At 44.5% G+C, this 10,858-nt stretch overlaps 3 non-coding genes across 3 annotated transcripts; 1 reads left to right on the plus strand and 2 right to left on the minus strand.

Annotated features, from left to right (window-relative positions):
- Positions 1-6,463: 6,463 nt before the first annotated feature.
- TRNAR-CCU (transfer RNA arginine (anticodon CCU)) lies at positions 6,464-6,536 on the minus strand. The gene has a single exon. It is a non-coding gene; the product is annotated as a tRNA-Arg (tRNA).
- A 495-nt stretch (positions 6,537-7,031) lies between these two features.
- Positions 7,032-7,104, minus strand: TRNAR-UCG (transfer RNA arginine (anticodon UCG)). Its single transcript has one exon. It is a non-coding gene; the product is annotated as a tRNA-Arg (tRNA).
- A 1,643-nt stretch (positions 7,105-8,747) lies between these two features.
- Positions 8,748-8,819, plus strand: TRNAQ-CUG (transfer RNA glutamine (anticodon CUG)). Its single transcript has one exon. It is a non-coding gene; the product is annotated as a tRNA-Gln (tRNA).
- The last annotated feature ends 2,039 nt before the right edge of the window (positions 8,820-10,858 follow it).

The following is a 10,858-nucleotide window of genomic DNA, read 5'->3' on the forward strand; positions in this document are numbered from 1 at the left end:
CAGAGACAAAGATGGGAAGAATGAGAGGAGGAATTTGAAGACTTCATGAGGGCCATAGGCGATCAGGACTCGCCCAATAAAGCAGACATCTTTGCTAATCTGGCTGGAAAAGATATCAAAAGCATCCTGAAGCCATCCCGATACAGGACAAGACCACGTATGCCCTGTTAATAAAAAACTAATTATCTTACCCAAATAGAGACTATGAAAGATAATCCTTTAATCAGTGCACAGAACTCCCCATGAAACCATCAGGGAATTCGTCATACGTCTACAAAAGAAAATAACCCGCTGTGACTTTGCAAATTTCTCAGACTGAGGCCATTAGACTTAGGATAGTAGAAGGGTGCACATCCTCAGTCTTCAGGAAACACCTTCTAAAAAAACTATTGCTATCAGAGAGCATAGATCTAGCCAGAGTTTCAGAGAGTAGATGTGCAAGCGGAGGCCATTGAAAACCCCTGGAAGAGTGACAGTATTGCAGCAATGCAGGGTGTCAGTCACGGGTGTCAGAACCCAAGGGCCACCACCCAGACCCGAAATGAGGTACCCACACTAAAGACCCCAAAGAGAGAGAGTGTTACCGATGTGGGTTTGAAGACCCTCACAGGGGGCAATGCCCAGCAATAGGACAGATGTGCGGCCAGAAGAATAATTTCCATGCGATGTGCTGAGAGAATAATCTGACACTCCCGAACTACAGGCCACCCATTAACCCTGTGGCAATGAGACAGCAAGCACAAACCCAAGGATTTAGCTACAGGACGCACCCAGACCAATATACCCAGAGGTTTTACCAAGGACGTAACACAGCGACATTCCTACCCCAGACCAGAATGGTAAGAGCGATGGAAGGCCTTGCGCTACAACTACCGCCGCAATACCCAGAGGACTATGACTACCCACCAAGCCCAGCAGGATACCATACCCACCAATCTGGAGCCCACAGCAGCAACTACGAGACAGACCTACACCCCAATTCACAACCCAACCACGGGCTGGATCTGTATGAGAATCTCCCCGGAGACCAGGAAAATGAAAGACCAGACCAGAGAAGGTACAGTCCACAAGACAGATATAGCAAAGAGTTCATAAGATTGATCAGTTAGGCAACAGATGACAGCGCAGCCCCGAAGGTCACGTCCAGATCGGAGGACTGAACCCTCAGATCATCGTTGACATGGGGGCAACCTTGAACGCTATGAATGAGACCCTATACCAAGCAATAAAAGGCGCCTACCCACTGCACCGTCCCAAGCTCAAATATTCCAATGGGGCGCAGCACACCTGCTTCAGTCCACAGAATAGTTTCAATGTAACCTGTATCACAAAGGATGGAGGGTACCTACGACCATCCATGTCATACAAAGCCCCTTGACGGGGCGGTGCCTCCTAAGTTATTGTACAGCGCGGGGACTAGTGCTAATAGACATTTAGTATGGCTAATCAGAGGTTGTCCAAAGTCTCCGAACAGGGGTGCACGAATTGAACACCATGTCACACCAAAGGATGTCTCTCGACATGATCAATACCTTGTTTCCAGGGTTATTTGAATTGGTGGGTATGCTCAAAGTTTCTGTAGTCTCTTTTCACATTGACCCGAGGAGAACGCCAGTATCCCAACACCAACACTGTTTTGGGTTTATCCTGCAAGCACAAGTGACACAAGAATTGCACCTCCTACTAGATAATTACATCGAAAGGGTAAGTGGCCCACAACATTGGTGTCACCACTAGTTATTGTCCCAAAGAAAAATGGCCGACTACGCCTCTGTCAACATGCGCATACCAAATGCAGCGATCCAAAGAAAGACACCCAGGCCCAAATATAGAGAACATGATGGTCAGACTGAACCAGGCCACACGATTGTCCAAATTAGACCTCAACCAGGGTACCACCAGTTAGTCATTCACCCTGATTCAAGACTCATTACTACGTTTGCAACACATGAAGGACTCTTCCACTACAAGCGGCTTAACTATATCCTCGGCTCCAGAAATATTTCTGGAGGCTATCCACTGACGAATTGTACCAGTACCCACCTTGCTCAATTACAGTGACGACATACTCGTGTTCGGCACCTCTTAAGAACAACACAATCAAGCCCTAACCCGAGTGTGTGAGATTCTACACTCAGCAGGCCTTACCCTAAACGTGTCCAGATATGACATTAACAGAGATGGCCCCAGATTCTTTGGGCACATTTTCTCAAACCAAAGGATAGAGGTGGACCCTGAGAAGATCAGTGCGATAGTTCCCCTGACTCCACCGACAGGGTTTGGCGAACTACGATAATTCCTGGTCATGACAGGGTACTGCACTCGCTACCTTCCCCTCTATGCCACACTCATCGACCCCTTAAGGCAACTACTGAAAAAAGAGACGCTGTTCACATGGGACAATCCTTGCCTAGAAGCATTCCAGACAATAAAGGCAGAGCTTGTCAGCAACCACAGAGTAGCATACTTCACCCAGAGAGAAACACTGAGATAACTCTACGCCAGCCCGGTGGGTCTTGGACCATACTCGCCCAAACCGAACCAAAGAAGAGGTACATCGTTGCGTATGCTAGCAGAGCTCTATCCTCCACCGAACGAGCATAGTCTCAAGCTGACCAAGAAAGTTTGGCAGCCTTATGGGCCTGCGAGAAATTCCATCATTCGTCATCGGACGGCCATTCACGCTCATAACTGATCACCAAATATACCCCCATGTCCCCTGCAAGTAGTAATACTACCAGGAGGACAGAAGGACCCTGGCACTGAGTGGCAATGGACTTGTATGGATCCCTAAAAGAAGGGGGCCACCTACTAGTGGCAATGCACGAATACTCGAGATTCCCAATTATCAAGCAGGTGCAGTCCACGGCTTTCCACCACACAGTGGGAGTTATAGATTAACTATTCAGCAAATGGGGGGTGCCAAATGTCTTGAAGACAGACAACGGGCCCCTGTTCCAAGGACAGGAATTCAGGACGTTTGCGGGCCACTTAGGATTCCAGGATCAAAGAATAACATCACTGTGGCCACAGGCCAATAGGATGGTGGAGCACTTCATGTCGACCATCAAGCAGACCAGACAGAAGGCCCTTCTTGATCAAACACCCTTTCGCCAAGCAGTGTGGCTAATGCTGAGAAGCTACTGGCACACATCACATGAAGCTACAGGGAAGACACCAACAGAGATAATGAAAAGATACAAACCCTGAACGCGCCTAATACAACTCGATGAATATACGGCGTAGCAGGATGTAGAGATAAGAGAACGAGACGCTGAGAAGAAAAGGAAATCCAAGGAACGGGCTGACCAGCGGAGAGAGCGAAGGAACAGCAAGTACTGAGAGGAGAGCCTGTCCTGGTACGGCAAAAACAGAGAAAGACAGACTTGAGATATGAAAGAGGTAAAAAGGAACCTAATATGGAGAATATAGCTGGCTGTCATAATTTAGCAAATAAATCAGCTACATACCTTATAGCCTCTCATGCGAGAAGGCCAAGATCAGAGACGGACGTGATGCCCGTGTTATGATTAAGAAGCGGCTCTGCTCCATGTTAAGTTGTCATGGACACGCTGCATTGACAGGTAGAAAATAAACGCGTAGCTCTGGCAGAGGAGAAGTTTCAATGGCCCTATGGGTTGAAAACGAGTATTAATTTTAGAATGTTCAGATGCACGTCCCACTTTTTTCAAAACTACGTATTCAGATCTACAGGACCGCTTAATCCGGTCACTTAATTATCAGTGAAACGCTCAGATTAGCATACTTACAAGATCTGATACACCGGCGGAGCTCGAATGGATAATCCGGGCGAAAAGCAAAACGTTCTAGCGTCCATAGTCGCAGTAGTCAGGGGGACCTGTTCTAACTGGTATACGAAAAAAAATGAAAAATAGAATAAGGACCAAAAACCAGGTCAAAAGATGCGGCGGCCATGTTAGAGGGTTAAAATACCAATGGTAAAGCCTCTATTTTCTAAATAAAACTTATAGGCCTTAGGAACCATCTCTGGGTGGATTTTCAAACTAATCGACCAATTTCAGAGACATATCTAGTTGCACTACCAAAAGGCGGGCTGGATCTTTTATATATAGAAAGCGAAGAGAGCTGCCTCCACAAATGCCATATACATATATGCACGAGCATGGTCAGCTATCCAGTGACAACAAATATTTCACGGGATTATAAAGCATTTAATGTGATGTTCAGATGGATGAACAAATCAGTGTATACTGTCTCTTAAGGAAGTACGACAAAACACCTTCCTGCTAGGAATAAGTAGAACTGTCAATCTGGACATTATATGACATAGAGAAATTTACCAGGTAAGGATATGTAAGGATATATCAATTAAAAGGCTAATTAATAGTGGTTGCACAAAATCTGTTTAGACACATAATAGTGTAAAGTTCAAACTGTACAATACCAACCAGGTGAAGAGGTTCTGCCTATTTCCAATCTACTTTTTGTTCAACCACATAATAGGATTGGAATCATATTCTACAGTGCCATCCAAATAGGGTAGCCTGCCTATTGACAATCTACTTTTGAGATACAAAAACATACCATGTCATTGTAACCATAATTTAGGAAAAGTCAATGGAATCCAAGTCGATACATTCTATACAGAACCAAATTAAAGTTAAAGCAAAGAATTTCAATGTGCAGGTGACATATCTTGTACAGATCAATCATACAAACATTAGTGGAATAAAACAAATGTTAATAACGGGAACGTTTTTGCGAATTACACTGATTTTAGATGAAGCAACTGAAAGAGAACTCATCATTGAGCCCTCGCGGTTGTACAGTGTCGAATCGGTCAATCCAAAAAATGTCCCTGCGGGAAATAAGAGATAAGTAGTCTCCACCTCTTTGAGGCCGTTTTACCACTTCAATTACCTGAAACTTAATTTGTGCTATGGTGTGGTGATGCTCTACAAAGTGACGTGCTACTGGAGATCTCATACTTTTACATCTGACAGTGGACTTGTGTTCCGTCCACTTCTCTTTCACTGCCCTAGTAGTTTGACCATTGTAAAATGTTCTGCAAGGGCATTTAATGGAATAGATCACGCTAGTTGATAAACAGGTGGCAAAGTCATGAATCTTAATCTTCTTCCTAGTGTGGGGGTGAGAGATGGTATCCCCCTTTATGATGTTATTGCAATGCTTACAGTTAAGGCAAGGAAAGGTGCCTTTTTTCTGGGATTTCACTAAAAGTTGTTTTTCTTTGCTCGGGTCTCTGCTTTAACCAATCTATCCTTCAAATTCGTACCCCTTTTGAATGCCATCATAGGTGCTTTTGGGAACAATTTAAGTAGAGTTGAATCATTATGGAGAATACCCCACTTCTTCTTGATGGTTCTGCTAATTTGAAAGCTGTGTCCTAAGAATTTTGATATGTAGAGCAGGGGTATAGATTTACTTTTAGCTTTTGGTGTCAAGAGTTGCTCTCTGCTGAGGGGAATTGTTCTCTCCATTGCTGTGTCAAGTATGTCTGGTGGATAGCCTCTTTCCTCGAATCTATCACTAATTTGGAGCATTCAGAGTCCAGGCCCGCTGGGTCTGAGATGATCCTCTTCAGGCAAAGCATTTGGCTAGAGGTCTCGAGATATGGCCCAGAGCCATTCCATGTGACCGAAGTCAAAGGGTCGATGGTCAACGTGACAGGAGACAGACGCAAAATAACTTGCAATGCATCGTTCTTCCGCCTGCTCCACACACCCGAACTGGAAAGCCCTGAGCCGACACAAGGAGAAGGAGAATAGAAAGACAGGGAGGACCAACTGGATGGGACCGACAAGAAGGGGAGGAAAGACCAGCTGAGACATGCAAATCACCGGGATGACCGCACTGACTAGTGAAAAGACCATCACAACTGATCCAGCAAATGTGAGCCCAGAGCTATAATGATAAGCAAGGAAGAGGTGGTGTGGGGCAAGAAAGGGTTAAGTCCCCAAAGGCAGGCCACTTGACCACAGGAGGGCGCGGGAGCGTGGAGAGACAAGGAAAGGGAGTTTCAGTTTTATAGAGGAGGAAATAAAGGGAGGTTATATGTACTACGGCTCTATGGGGTTTGTGATTGCATGGATTGGCCTAAAGCACAACAGACTGCTATACATTTATTTTAATTCTACAAAAAGTATATTAACTTGAGAAAAACAGTTATTATTTCCTTATTTAAAATGCTTGGGATTCAGGCAAAGGGGAGAGGTCTTTAATGTTCTACCCTACGCATCGGTTATGAATTGTACTTAATCTTTGGGAAAGTACCTTTAAAGCAAAGACTTGAAAAGTTAGCTCTTGGTCGAGATTGAGGGGACTAGTTGATAAAAACAATTCTGTTGGTACAGTCCGTTTTTGTAACTTATGTTGTAAATGGTTTTATGTCTTGCGTCAAAATAAAAAAGTACCTTAATAAATACCTTACAAAACACAATTCAACGAAAACGAACTGTTTCACCCCAGATGGGACTCGAACCCACAATCCCTGGCTTAGGAGGCCAGTGCCTTATCCATTAGGCCACTGGGGCTTATTTTTGGATTAACCGATCCTTTGTTTGTATGTCTCTCTGACCACCCCCAGCTGAGAATGATTTTTGCAGACCCTGGGCTCACACCCTCAAAGTTCCATTCCAGCAAGGCTGATTTAGCCTCTATGAATACGTATCATTGGTGCGTGCCCACGCTTGCACCAGTGTACGTTGCGTGTGACCGCGTACATCCACTGTGTGACACCTTGTTATCACTGTTTGCTGTCTCCGTGCGAACACACACACACGCATTTGTGGCACCTGGGATGCCCTGTGTCCTGTCCATATCCGCGCCCTCCCATGTACCCCGCCCCTTGCATACCGATTGTCTTCCTGGTTCGTGCTCAAAGAATGTATTGTGCCCTATCTCGGTTTTCAGAATTTTGCTTTACTTTTAAAAAGAACGTTCAATTCAGGTACTCAGAGTATGATTCCCAGTATAAACCGAGTCTGAACACCTTTTTCTTGAAACAATAGAAGAATTCACAAAAGAATCGACCACGAAGGGACTCGAACCCTCAATCTTCTGATTCGAAGTCAGACGCCTTATCCATTAGGCCACGCGGTCCTACGTCATAGAATGCTGTAAGTTTTCATATAGCATACTCAGAAAGGAGGTTGGTCTATCACCATGTTTTATGTATACTTTTAGATTGCCAAACTCTTTTTTAGCAGTGATGTTGAGCATACAGGTATACCAAGGTAATGGGAAATTATCTGAGCTAGACCAATATTGGAGCCAGGAGTACATCGCAGCCCTCTGTATTTATTCTTTGTCTCCCATGTTGTGATTTGCTAAATAATGTGCACTCTCTTTCTCTGTCCTCCACTTTTGTCTATGGCTTCCCCTTTGCCGTTTTTCCGGCTCATCTTTCCATACCTGCTGCTATCTAACAGTCTCTTCTCGGTTTCCTTCCCCTTTCTTTATATATGTATTCAATGATGTTGCAGTTTAAGTTAGAGTTGATTTTCTTCTCATTGTAAAGGTGTTGGATTAACTTCCTGTTATGTGGGGGCCTGCTATTTTCATCCAGCAGGCCCCAGGGGTGCTATGGCTCATCAGCACCATAGAGAGTTGCCGGGGTTACACCCAGTCTTAATGTAGGGCAGGGCGGGCCATAACCATGACCATGCGGACCCTTGTCACCTTACTGGCTCGAGGGTGCTACAGCATCATGGCCTGCAGGAACAACGTGGGCAGGGGTGTCATTCCCCTCCCCACCCCCATAAAGATTAAGCAACAAAACAAGAAAGGAAACCAAAACAATAATATGGATCCACTGCAATGTTCTTCTAATTCACTGGGCTATGCTGGGCTCCTGGCTTTCCTTCTGCTGTGCTCAGGCTTGGTGAAGTGTTCGCATGCATCTTGCAAAATTAGCAAGTGCAGCTCACTTCAGAGTGGGAGGGCTCGCACATCAATGGACCACCCCAGCCTTAATTTGGGGGCGGGACGCCGGGAAGGGACAGGCCAAATCGGTTTGCAACTGCAGAAAGTAAAATGCTGCAAAGGAAAGGAAGCTCAGCAGGTTAGGTGACTGTTGCTGAGACTTTAGATGTTTAGACCTGCCTGGCTTTTTTCAAAATCCTGCAGCTAATGTGCTGTAAAATGTTTTTTTTCGACCTTGGATGAATATGAATCCCTCGCTTCTCTTGGTGTGTGATTCTCCCACCCCCCTAGCGAAAATCAAAAGTAGGCACCCATGCACACATTTTTCGCGAATTATATGCGATATGAGCCGTCCATATTTGCCAGTCTTGTTTCATGATCCGTAATTACACTATATTGTCAGGTGAGGGCTTGAAATCAACGTGCTTCCCCTTCTTCAGGCCAAACAAACTACTAGTCTGCAATCCGTTATATAGAAAATAGGGTGTGTGTAAAACCCGGAACGCGCCGGAACGGGCCGGAACGGTACCCTAACGTTAAGAGAGCCACAAGGGAGTAACACCGTTCTCTTCCTGGTTATTTTGCAGACCTTAGTGTGGAACATTAAGTAATTGTGTACGTGAGATATTCGCACATATGATCTCCAATTATCTCTTTGAAAATAACACAGCTGTGATCACGCAATGAAGTAATTCTTGCTCTTCCAAATGTACTTATGTCATTGGACTGAGTTTGTTCTTCTGATAAAATACATCGTACAAAATACATGGAATTGGCATTGTCACAGGTAAAATTACTCATTTGTCCAACGATATTTACGTGGTTCCATGGTGTAATGGTTAGCACTCGGGACTCTGAATCCAGCGATCCGAGTTCAAATCTCGGTGGGACCTATTATTTTGCGATCATTAACGTGACATCATCATGTAATAATATGACAGGGAATTATTGCCGTGCAAATGGAGATATCTGTCTGGGTGTGCAGTCATAATGTCGAAAAACAATAATGTCGACAAACAAAAATGTTGACATTATTCGATATTTTTTCGACATTAATTTAGTGTATGCATAAATAAATAAATAAATATATATATGATGTGTTGAGTATGAGGGGTGGTTGGGGGGGTGTGGGGGGGCGGCAGGGGGGTGTTGGGTGAGGGGGGGTTGGGGGGGACCCCCCCATAGTAAATACAATTTTTATTTATTTAATTATTGAATAAATAAATAAATAAATAAATAAATAATTGGTATGTATTGAGTATGAGGGGTGAAAGGGTGGTTGGGGGGGTGTGGGGGGCGGCAGGGGGGTGTTGGGTGAGGGGGGGTTGGGGGGGGACCCCCCCATAGTAAATACAATTTTTATTTATTTAATTATTGAATAAATAAATAAATAATTGGTATGTGTTGAGTATGAGGGGTGAAAGGGTGGTTGGGGGGTGTGGGGGGGTGGCAGGGGGGTGTTGGGTGAGGTGTTGATAGTTTTAAGGGTTTATAGTCATAATGTCAAAAAAAAAAATGTCGACATTTTTTTTTCGAAAAAATGACTTTTTACATTATAAGTATAGGATGTCGACATTATTATTTTCGACATTTTTTTTCGACATTTTTGTCTGTCGACATTTTTTTTTCGACATTATGACTATAAACCATCTGTCTGTACCAGAGGACACGTGCCACTTTGTCTTTTTGGCGAACGTGCACACCGTTTTCAATACCCTTTGTTTGAGGAGGGAAGCCGTTTCATCGTTTTTGCTACAAACCTGCCATTTCCCTATTTTCGAACTCCTCATGTTCTCTCTGAGCAGCAAGACTACTATTTCGAAAACACAGTTGCATGGCGGTTGAATGTGTACACATATTTATCATAATATCTATTCCAGATGTGTGTACATGTACCAGTGGTGGGCAACTAGTGGCCTGTTGTATTTTGACTAACGACTGCCATGGTCTCTTACCCATTGACTATGCTTGGAAGGGCTGATGGGAGTTGGAGGCCACCTGGATGGCTGCAAGTTTCCCTCTTCTGTGGTATACGGCCTGCAAACGTTAATATAAATACTGAAGATATCTCCCGCCTTCTCTATATTTAAAAATTCACACCTTTTTTTGTCAAGAAGGTATTTATGTTTTTAACCCCATTTTTTGGCATGTCTTAAAATAGTCTTTTTTTAGTGGAAGCTTGCACGCCCATCGGAATCTTTCTGCCTGGTGCAAGTTTTATATCCTGGGGCTGACCATCGCTTCTCGATGTCACCTCAGTGTTCTGCTGGGGCAGGGCTGCACCAAAATGCCAGGGGTAGTGACATCACATGACCCTTTGACCCTGTCCCAAGTGACATCACAGGAAGTGGTGGCATGCAGCCTTTCACCACATGAATCACAGAAAGTGTCATCACATAGCATTGTCCTTCAGTACACTAAGAAAAATATGGTTACAATATCACTATTGTCACACATATAGCATTATTATCAGTGTGTCAAGGCCCATGTTACCATGGGCAGTGTCTGAACCCAAATCGTCTCTTTATGTCACTCCTTTCCTGGGCAAACTCCTGGAAAAGCTGGCCATCTCCCAGTTTAATCTTCACACTGAATCTGTTGGTTGTCTCTATGACAATAGGTCTAGCTTCAGAGCTGCCAGAAGCATGGAAACCGCTCCCCTGAACATCCGCGAAGACCTGCTCTCTAACATCGATTCCAATACCCCTGTGTCCTCATCTTACTTGATCTCTCTTCTGCCTTTGACACGGTCAACCATGCCATCCTGCTCAAGCGTCTCTGTGATAACCTGGGTATCACCAATCAGGCCCTGGCTTGGGTGATTTCTTTCCTCTCTGATTGCCCCTCCCAGGTCCAACTTGGGTCCTTTCTTTCATCTATTTTTATCTCTACCCGTGGTGTTCTCCCTGGCTGTTCAACCAATACCTGGCAC

Source organism: Ambystoma mexicanum (genome assembly GCF_040938575.1).
Source record: "Ambystoma mexicanum isolate Mex_15411 chromosome 12 unlocalized genomic scaffold, UKY_AmexF1_1 Mex_chr12_unloc.2, whole genome shotgun sequence".
In the NCBI taxonomy this organism is placed as follows: domain Eukaryota; kingdom Metazoa; phylum Chordata; class Amphibia; order Caudata; family Ambystomatidae; genus Ambystoma; species Ambystoma mexicanum.